Genomic DNA, 10371 nt, shown 5'->3' with positions numbered 1-10371 from the left:
ACCCGACCCAAACAATGACCGACCCAAAAAATTTGAACACCGGAAAAATTGGACCCCATTGTCCAAAAATCATGGGTCCGCCACTGAAAGTAAGGACATCTTTGGTAACAACAAACTTCCTCCCAACGAAAGGCAAGGACGATTTGTTGGTAATTTACGACGAATTACTGACAGGTAATCATAAAATGTATAGTTGGTTTACCTTTTTGTATATTTAATTTCTAACAAATCAAATACGGATATATATAAAATTACATCTTTTAAGTTTTTAGCTATCTGGCGGTAACTACCGACAATTTCTAACCATCCTTATTGTTTCGTCCGTAATTGTCAATTTTCTAGCTGTTAGTGAGTTAAAAGCTCTTACATTGCGACTACATGTATATTAATACAGCTTTATTTTATATAAGTACGCATTTATTTATATTAAAAAAAATATAAATGTAAATGATTTATAAAAATACAACTGGTGAGAAAACTTATAATATCAAAGAACTTTGTCAACTTTTTTAAGTCATGTGAGAGTAGTGTAACTTTATGTATACGTTAAGTTAAGAATAGTACCATTATAATAGTGCAAAGTAATTAATATAGTAACTTTTGCGTCTTAATATTATTATCGTGATTCCTAACTTCATTTGTAGACAAAGCTAAAGTTCCAAGATTCTGTAGTTCAAAAGTACCTAGGAGAGATGAACACATCTATATAGATCCTTGTACCAATACCATAAACTTTCACTTTCTTCTGATCCTATATATTCACCAACACTAAACCACGAAATCATGCAAGAATTAAGAAGCTTCTATGAAGAAAACTATGATAATTTCGGACACCAAGTATTGATTCTAACCACTTTCTTTTCGGCTTCCCAGATGCCAAAATATTGTCATATATAGATGAACGGTTTAATCTTTGTAAGAATATCGATTTTCATCAACTTCATCACCCTCGTTAGAACTTTGAAAGGAATTTGGTTTTCCAACAAGAACAAATCTTGAAGAACAAATATGATGTTGCTGGATTCTTGTTTTATTTATATTACATTCAATTCATTTTTGGTGGAAAATGAGAAAATTGTCCAGAGTTAAACAGCCACCAGATTGTCTTTGTTCGTCAAGATTTGTTCTTGCTGGAAAACTAAATTCCTTTCAAAGTTATAACAAAGGTGATGAAGTTGATGAAAATCGATATTCCTACAAAGATTAAACCGTTCATCGATGACAATATTTTGGCATCTGGGAAGCTGAAAAAAGCTAGGTGGTTAGAATCAATACTTGGTATCCTAAGTTATCAAAGGTTGTCGAGAAGAACAACGAACCAGATCATCTTCTCCATCGTACTCTTACTAAAAAGGTGAAAGTTCCCCCTAGAACTATCATTTGAATCTAAAAAAACAATCACGTGTGGGCTTTTCGCAATGTTAACGAGCTGGTGGATGTAGGGATTCATTTCAAGCCAAGTAAGACTACGTCTTTGGCTCACATTGAGTTCTTTAAAGACAGGTGGTGGTTCTCAGCGAATGTAGAACTCCCTCGAATAACTGCGGATGAATCCACCAAGCCTATTGTTAAAGTTACACTAGTGTAAAAGTATTTATTTGAAATTATGATGCTTGGGTTACATCATACACATGTCTTCTTGATTCTCTAATTGATCAACCTGAGGACGTTAAGGTTCTTAGAAAAGCTGGGGTCCTTGAAAACGCTTTAGGCAGTGATGAAGAAGTCGCGAATTTGTTCACAGGAATAGGTACCAATTTAGTTCCAAATAATTTAGCCTATTCGGAACTCAAGCATGAATATGTCAAGAGCCCATGGGCCTTTTTTTGCACTCCTTGGAGGTTTGGTAGCTCTTCTTATCAGTGGTGTTTAAGCTTATTTTACTATTTGGAGTCCTAAAAGCGAATGTGATGATCTTTGCATTTGAGGGTAGCAAGTCCTAGTGATGTTTTGCAAGTCGATGCTTGATTTTTCTTGAAAAGAATTGTTTGAGTGCGGCAACCATCAGGTCAACTATGTGGCTAAATGCTAAGATTGGAAAAGAAAAGTATGATACGATTCATATTATTGCTATGACTGGTAAAATAATTATCATATGCTGTTAATTTAAGATAGTTTTTGAATTGTGCTTGCCATATTGTTCTTACAATCTGACTACAAAAATGTAAAAGTAAGTAATTTGTGTTGTATATTATATTGAACTATCTTTTCACAAAAACTGATAACATATAAACGGGGCGGACCTACCTTGACGGGTGGGGGCAGGCGCAACCCTTAAAAAAATGTTTTTTTTTTCGACAAAAAACTCAATCGCACCTTTTGAAAATATGATAGAACCCTCCATCTGTACCCATAAAAAAGATTTCTAAGTCCGTCACTGCATATAAAACATTAATTAACGATATTGTTGTTCAACTACTATAGACACGTAGATATCAAGACATGCCTCTCTTAAAGTATTAATATATTAATTTAAAAGAAAAACAGGTTTAATAATACGTTGAAGCACTGATAACTTACATCACTATAAGAAAAAACCCTATAAGAATGACACTTATAAGGGTGACAAACGCCGTCATATAAAACATTAATTAACGATATTGTTGTTCAACTACTATAGACACGTAGATATCAAGACATGCCTCTCTTAAAGTCTTAATATATTAATTATTAATATTAATTATTATTATTAATATTAATATATGATAAAATTTAAAGTGAATGAACAGTAATCATTCCTTATTATCTATTTTTTTATTATATTGAAAATACCTTATATTCATTTATTAGACTATGGGGTATGGGTCGAGGGTTGGGAACTTGGGACGTGGGTTGGGTAGAAATACCCAAGTCACCACCTCGGGTAGGCTTTGGTTTCGGTGTGGCCTCTTGGGCGGGAGTTTCAGTCCGGGCGTTGGACATGACTAGCGGTCCTCCGTGGCCGGCTCTCATTGGCTGGGTTGGCTAGGCCATAGCGGCTAGATTTAAATTTTAAAAAATAACCGTTTGGCCAAGCCAAACGGTTCATCCAAGTCACTATAAAACCCCCCACCGTACCGCATGTCCACATCGCTACTCCAAACCTTCACTCCACCTACCCGAACCCGCTACCCACACTTGATACCGGCACAACGCGATGAAGGGCCGCCAACCCAGTGAGACCCATTACTGGCCTGAAGCTTTCGCTAGCTACCGGCACAACGTGGGGAATGACAGACACAATTTAAACGCGTGCCAACACAAGTGGCGCGAGCTACGACCGAAGCTCGGCCGTTTTATAGCCTACTACTATAGCGTCCCGTGCGGTGATATAAGTCACGAAGACCGGGTGGCGGTGGCCAACATCCAGTTCCGGGGCAAGGAGCGAAAGCCGTTTGACAAGCTCGCCCTGTTCGAAATCTACCTAACGCTTTAGGCTTTTTTTTTTTTAATTTTGTAATCCTTTTTTTTGTAGAATTTTGTAATTTTTAGGAACTTTTAATAATAATTTTGGGCTTTTTTTTTAATTCTGTGTGTATTTTTTAATTTTAGGTTTTTTTAAATTTTTATAAAACTGGCCAACCCACGCGGGCTAGCCACGCCCCACCATACCGACCCAACACGTCACTTACCAGCTGGGGACTCGAAGTTCACGTGTCAACCTATGCCCTAAAACCCCGCCCCACCATACCCTACGGTCAAAAACATCAATGTTTTTCGCGCAACACGCGTAATTTAAAAACACTAGTTTAAAAGAAAAACAGGTTTAATAATACCTTGAAGCACTGATAACTTACATCACTATAAGAAAAAACCCTATAAGAATGACACTTATAAGGGTGACAAACGCGGTCTCTTTAATTCACCATACAAAGATGACATGCGTCTCTATAGGGTGACTTTTTTTCAAATTTGATAAATAAGAATTGTTAAAAACACGTTGAAACTTATAGAGACGACATATCGTCTCTACAACTTTAAATAGTTTTTTTTTTTTAATTTTCTTTTACTAATGATCAAAGTATAAGAAAATTATAAAAAAAAAAAAAAACTTTTAGACACAATATAAGAAAATTATAAGAAAAAATCTTTTAGAGACTATATCATCCCATCCCTAATAAGTTTGACTAGTCTTTATTGCCTATTAGAGATGGATATGATCGGGTGGTTTCACTAGTGGCACGATAATACTCTAGTGGTTCGTTAATAGAGACTATATCATCCCATCCCTAATAAGTTTGACCAGTCTTTATTGCCTATTAGAGATGGATATGACCGGATGGTTTCACTAGTGGCACGATAATACTCTAGTGATTCGTTAATGTGACAACCGGCAAAATTTCAGGTTAATCCGTACGATCTAATCACTATTTATTAATTAAATTTTGTGCATTTAGACTTAATTATATTATTAATTGAGTCCATAAAGTCTAGCAATGTCCGGGTAAATGCATGGGTTTGCATTTGATGTCGTTTGGTATCATCTTATCGCTTCGTGTAGCGATAAGAGTATGTAAATAAAAAAAATAGAACGAGCGTTGGTGGATTATCCGGTACATTATAAAAGATGCTGACACGGTTCCAATATGCCTAGAACTGTAAAATTATGGCATTATTATGTGTTTGGCACAAGTAATATATAAAACTTGTTTCGGATAAGAAAGTATCATAGAATAGTTATTTGATGTATCGCGTCAATGTTATTTTAATCGTGTTCTAACATCTATACATTCCACCAAACAAAAAAAAAAATCTATTGTTTAATCATTATTGTCTAATGATAATTAAACTAGATTAGAGTTTTAACTAACTCTAAACATTCTAATTAGACTAAGCACCTAAATATCTAGAAATACCATTCTTGCAAGTGTACAACCAAGTAAAAAAAAAAAAAAAAAAAAAAACAAATCAAATTACACCCACATGCCATACGTCCAACCCATCTCCCCCATTTCCCTATTACCTAATGATTTGATGTTAGTAAAATTTTTGTCAAAAGAAGTATGGTGTAACATGTGTTAGGTATAACTCTTCATAACACTCAAACTAAGAAAATAAGCTCACTCATTTTCACCCTTAAACTTTCGGCTGGACACCCACATTCCTCTCAATTTTTTTTTTTAAACTACCACTACACACATAACTACACTAGAATTCTACCAACTGTTGAGATTGGGAAGATTGGAGCAATACCTTGGAGTTTATTGTCAACACCTAAGCTTCTACATTTACTTTCAAGAAGTAATCTTTCCTAGTTTTAGACTAGTGGTAAGGATCTTATTTATACCTTGTTTATATACCCATTTAATATCTATTTGTGCAAGTTGTCACCGAATGAGATGTTAAAAAGTATTTTGTTAAACAAGTAAAGTTGATGATAAAAGAAATGAAGGGTTTCCAAGTGTATAAATATATGGTGTTTGTGTTTATGTTCTTACTAGTTATAAAAAAATGATTTTTGGATATTTGCATGTAACATGATGTTAGTTATAAGTCATGGGTGTGTAAGATGTTGTTATATGAGATTATGTCTAAAATGTAAGTAAAATATATGTAGAGAGTTTGTGGGATGTATGATGATCTTAAAAGTGGTACTTGTATATATAAGTGTTAAAATCAATCTTAGTGAGTTAAAATATAGTTTAACATATTTAACGGTGAATCTCATATGTTAAGATTTGGTGGATATTAAAAATGAGTTATTGTATGATATAACCTGATTAAGTATTCTTTTAGGAGTTAAAAATAACTTAATAAGAGGAAAGTGGTGAATTTGGTTTATTAAAGTGTATATTATGTTAATGGTAGAATTTGACATAATATGGTTTAGAAAGGGCAAAGTATATGTTAACAGTTGATGTTACATATTTAATATCATATGGATTGTTATATGTAAAATAATGATTCGGTATGTCAAGGGTCTTATGATATTTAAAATCGAGACTTTGGAGATTTTTAGTAAAAATTGTCGCTTTATATTAATTTGGCCTTTTCAAAATGTACAAGTATTTTAGTACAAAGTATATCATTCCTACAAAAATCGAGTTTGAAAGTATAAACGACCAAGTCTTGACGTCGTTATGAAAACTAAATATATTTTTACATACAAGTATTTTAAAATACAAAATATATATTTTCGGATCCTTAAAAATGTGGGGAATATATTTTCCGGAAATGGTCGATAAGTGGTATTAGTAGAGTACTTAGCGATCAACGATTTATTTGATGGTTATGTGACTCCATGTTTATGTTGAAACGTGTTTAGGTGGCTAAATGCTCGTAGCATACGACCGTACATGTTTAAGTGTAGAAATAAATACTATGCGTGGGCTAAATATTCGTGTCAACAAAGGGGTTTCAATAAATACATAAATAATATTTAAGATATTATTTTCTGACAATTTATGGTAATCGGAGCGTATATTTGTTTTAATAATAAATATATATACACATTTTTGTTGAGTTCGACTTACGGATTTTGTGGTCGTCAACCCACGAGAATAAATATGATATTTAGTTGTTAAATATATATTTACGGGTTTGAATTTATAGTTCGGTACTAGGTCTCGACATGACATTGTGTGACAATGTGTGAAATATATATATTTGTTGTATTATATATAAATACTTGGGAATTCTCGGATAACCACCACCAACGCGTCGTAAGAATTAAACAATTTTATTTAAAAAGGTTAACATCTCACTTTGTCTAAACAAGTTTGGTGAACGACTTGTCGAGTAGACATATATTTAGACCTAGTGTCTTATTGTATTAGGACACGTGTAGGTCGGGAATTATTTTGGACATTTGGTTTTGCTAGCATACGCACGGAACGCAGTTTGTGAGTCTTCACGGCCCCTTTTACTTATTTAAATGTTTATTTAAATCGGGGGAAAATCATGCTTGGTTACGGGGTATGGTAGTGGGAATGAAATCCATTTTTGTCTATTTTGTGCACATAAGTTGGTTGGTTTTAGAGCTCGGAAGTCCTCGTGTTATTGTTTCTTTAGTAACCATTAGTCGTGGTAATGACCGCGGAACAGTCGAATAGATCTATTGGGTTTAACGAGCCCCGCTCCTGGTCGGTCGTGACCCTGTGGGAGTGCAATTGTGTCCAAATATTCTTAGACATCGTCATGGTGCACGATGTGGCGAGGCATCATCGTTATGGTTTGGTTACGGGCTTATGTCGGCACATGTATCACGGTTTTTGCAAGACCATGATTTGACTTTCGTGATTTCATTAACTACGCATACTAATTTTTTTTATCAAATGAGTCTAAGTTTCATTTGTGTCATTTAAACCTGTGAACTCACCAGCATTATGTTGACATTTTTAAGCATGATTTTCAGGTAAGTGAAATTTGGTTCGTGGCTTTAAGAAGTTGCATGCATCATGGACGATACCTTTTGGGGGTTTTGCCTTGTATATTTCATCGTATCGGAAATATACTTGACAAATCCTAGGAACTTTATAAACAATATAACTTTTGGTCGTATGTGTTTTTGAAACTGGAAGTTGTGTAAACTAAATATATTGTTATGGTTTGTAAACTTTAAACTTCGGTATCGTTGATGCTTAATCATATTAGTTGTTTGCTTATCGTATGCTTGAAATCCTTTCATGGTCGCACCTTGCGTTTCCGCCTTCGGCGGGGTGTGACAGATTGGTATCAGAGCCTCGATTATAGTGAACTAGGATTCGGTCTCGAGTCTAGACTATAATCTCGTATCTAGGTGCCACGCATTAAACGTTTTCACTTGCCTGAAAAGTTTCATTGCATTGCATCACGTTCATGGTTGGGTCTACGAGTCGTAGGCGGGATTCATGGTTTAGTCTACTTAGTGTAGAAAGGAGTTTTGGGTATGCATGGTTTGGCCTATATTGTATAGGCAAGTTATTTGGTTCATGTGGAGGGTTTTGTGATTTATATACATATATATAATTTATATATACATGTGTTTGTACGGATTATCTTGCCAGGTCACGATGTCGTCAGCTTCAGATCCTATCGACATTTCAGATTCAGACGAGGGGATCATTGACCTCGTGTCCGATGAGGAGGTGATCGAGTTGGAGTCGGATGATGAGCCCGCTATGGAAGTAGTGCCGGAGACGGATACTGAGCCGGAGGAGGATCCGGACTACGTGTCTGTCGATGTGCTGAGTGGCGTTAGTGGTGAGGGGGAGATAATAGCCTTAGGTGGCCCTGTGCTGATGGATGATATTCTCGATCTGGGGGATGTTCTAGTCCCTGGTGTAGTTGTCGTAGGTCACCCCGATGGACACCTTATTATTGACATCCCTCCCCTTGCGATTGAGGTCCCTCGTGTTGATGTCCCTGCTGGTGGGGACAAGGTTCCAGTGTTTCATGTTGATCATGTCGACGATGACATAGGAGTGGGCGAGGCGTTTGATATTGCGATTCTAGAGGTCTCTTCCCCAGTTGTGTCCGTCATGGACATTTCATCTTCCGACACTACTAATAGTGTATCTTCTTCTTCTCTTAGAGCCGTAGGTCCTAGTGCTCACGCTACGGACTGTGGCACTGCTGCAGAGCTTATAGCTCCCACTACTCTCGAGATGGGTGGACCGTCTCGCGCTATTCTTGCTCAAGTCGATGATGAGAGAGTTAGCGAGCCCAGGAGGGAGATTCCTTCTGTTTTTGAGATTGGAGGACCTTCATGTCCCGCTACAGCCAGCCCTTTCATTGAGAGATTCCGAGCTGCTGGCTTTCTTGTGCCCCCAAAGCTCGAGACGGGCGGACCTTCTCGACCCCCAACCACCATGTCGCCTTCCGATCCTTGCTACCGTTCTCCCATGTTTCCACCCACCCTCGAGAAGAGGATAGATTCTATTGAGATGCTCCTACATGTGTTTATGCATAGGATTGATAGGGAGTTGGATGTTATACGACAACGAAGAATCAACGATGCCGAACAGATGATTATCCTCACTTCAGCTTCAGCACGCCACGATCTGACTTTTGGTATGACGGATTCTAAGATTTCAGAGGTTCAGGCTAGGGTGACTACACTCGCTCATGGGATGAGAGTTATCGAGGAGGACTTAGCTAGAGTCAGGGCGGCACTCGAGACACGACCACCCCAGCCCCCACCCCAGTAGTTGTGATGTGATGATCTTACGTTTGGTTACGAAGATTGCTCGTGGAAGAAACTTTACCTTTTTGTATATTGTCTAAACTTGTAAGCCAAGGTGATGTAGCCTTGAGCTCTTTTGGATCCTTCACGAAACAATGGAACAAGTTTGAATGATATGTAAATTATGGTATTTTATTTTGATGCGTTGTATTTTGTTCTTTTCATGATTATTATGATGTTGTGGTTGTTATGGTGTGGTACTTGTATGACACTGCAATTATTATGATGGTGATTAATCATATAATTTTTATTACTCGTGCACTCATGATTGTTAGTGATACTTGTCAATGTCATCATATGGTTATTAAGAACGGTTGTATTCTTATATTCGTACATAGTTGGCAATATTTGTTGAAATATATGTCTAAAATTCTTTTGATATTTTACATCAGAATACCATGGCTCCGAAACGAAGAAATACTCGTAAACAACCGAATTACCAACTTCCCACCACGGAGGCAGAGTTGGAAGCTTTGTTGGAACAGCGCATTGCTACCGCCATTGCACAGTATGAAGCAAACCGTGTCGATTCCAGCGGCGGTACTGGAGGCTCCGGAGGTTCTGGACCTGGAGGATCAGGAACGGGTGGGAACATTGTGATTGGTAATAGTTGGTTTTGCATGGCAACTATGGATTTTCTTGATTATGTTATTCTTATAATAATTATATCTTGATAATTCAGGAGGTACTATCATTCCAGGGTGCACTTATAAGGCATTCCTCGACTGCAAGCCTCTAAACTTCAATGGTACCGAGGGAGCCGTTGGGTTTGTACGTTGGGTGGAGAAGACGGAATCGGTGATCCGTATCAGCAAATGTACCCCGGAACAAACGGTGATGTATGTTACTTGCCTCTTTCTGGATGAGGCGTTGACTTGGTGGAACCTTCAGGTTCAAACATTAGGTGATGAGGCCGCTTATGGGATGACATGGGAAGGACTTCGGGAATTGATGCGAGAAGAGTACTGCTCGAGAGCTGAAATCCAAAGACTAGAGACAGAATTTTGGAATCTAACTATGATCGGCGCTGATGTTGCGGGGTATACGCAACGGTTCCATGATTTGTCCAGGGTAGTTCCCTACCTTGTGACACCGGAGTTCAAGAGAATCGAACGATATATATATGGGGTTTGGCACCTGAAATCCGTAGCATGGTTACCTCGTCTCACCCTGCTACAATTCGAAGTGCAGTGAGCCTAGCTGTTAGTTTAACTGAAGATGCGGTGCGC

At 37.3% G+C, this 10371-nt stretch overlaps 1 long non-coding RNA gene across 1 annotated transcript; it reads left to right on the top strand.

Annotated features, from left to right (window-relative positions):
* Positions 1-6765: 6765 nt before the first annotated feature.
* On the top strand, positions 6766-7581 carry LOC110883041. Its single transcript, XR_002560331.2, has 2 exons — positions 6766-6821; positions 7334-7581. It is a non-coding gene; the product is annotated as an uncharacterized LOC110883041 (long non-coding RNA).
* Positions 7582-10371: the final 2790 nt, after the last annotated feature.

This window comes from Helianthus annuus, chromosome 11 (genome assembly GCF_002127325.2).
Source record: "Helianthus annuus cultivar XRQ/B chromosome 11, HanXRQr2.0-SUNRISE, whole genome shotgun sequence".
In the NCBI taxonomy this organism is placed as follows: Eukaryota; Viridiplantae; Streptophyta; class Magnoliopsida; order Asterales; family Asteraceae; genus Helianthus; species Helianthus annuus.
The sequence above is the reverse complement of the archived record's forward strand: the minus strand, read 5'-3'. Positions and strand labels throughout refer to the sequence as shown.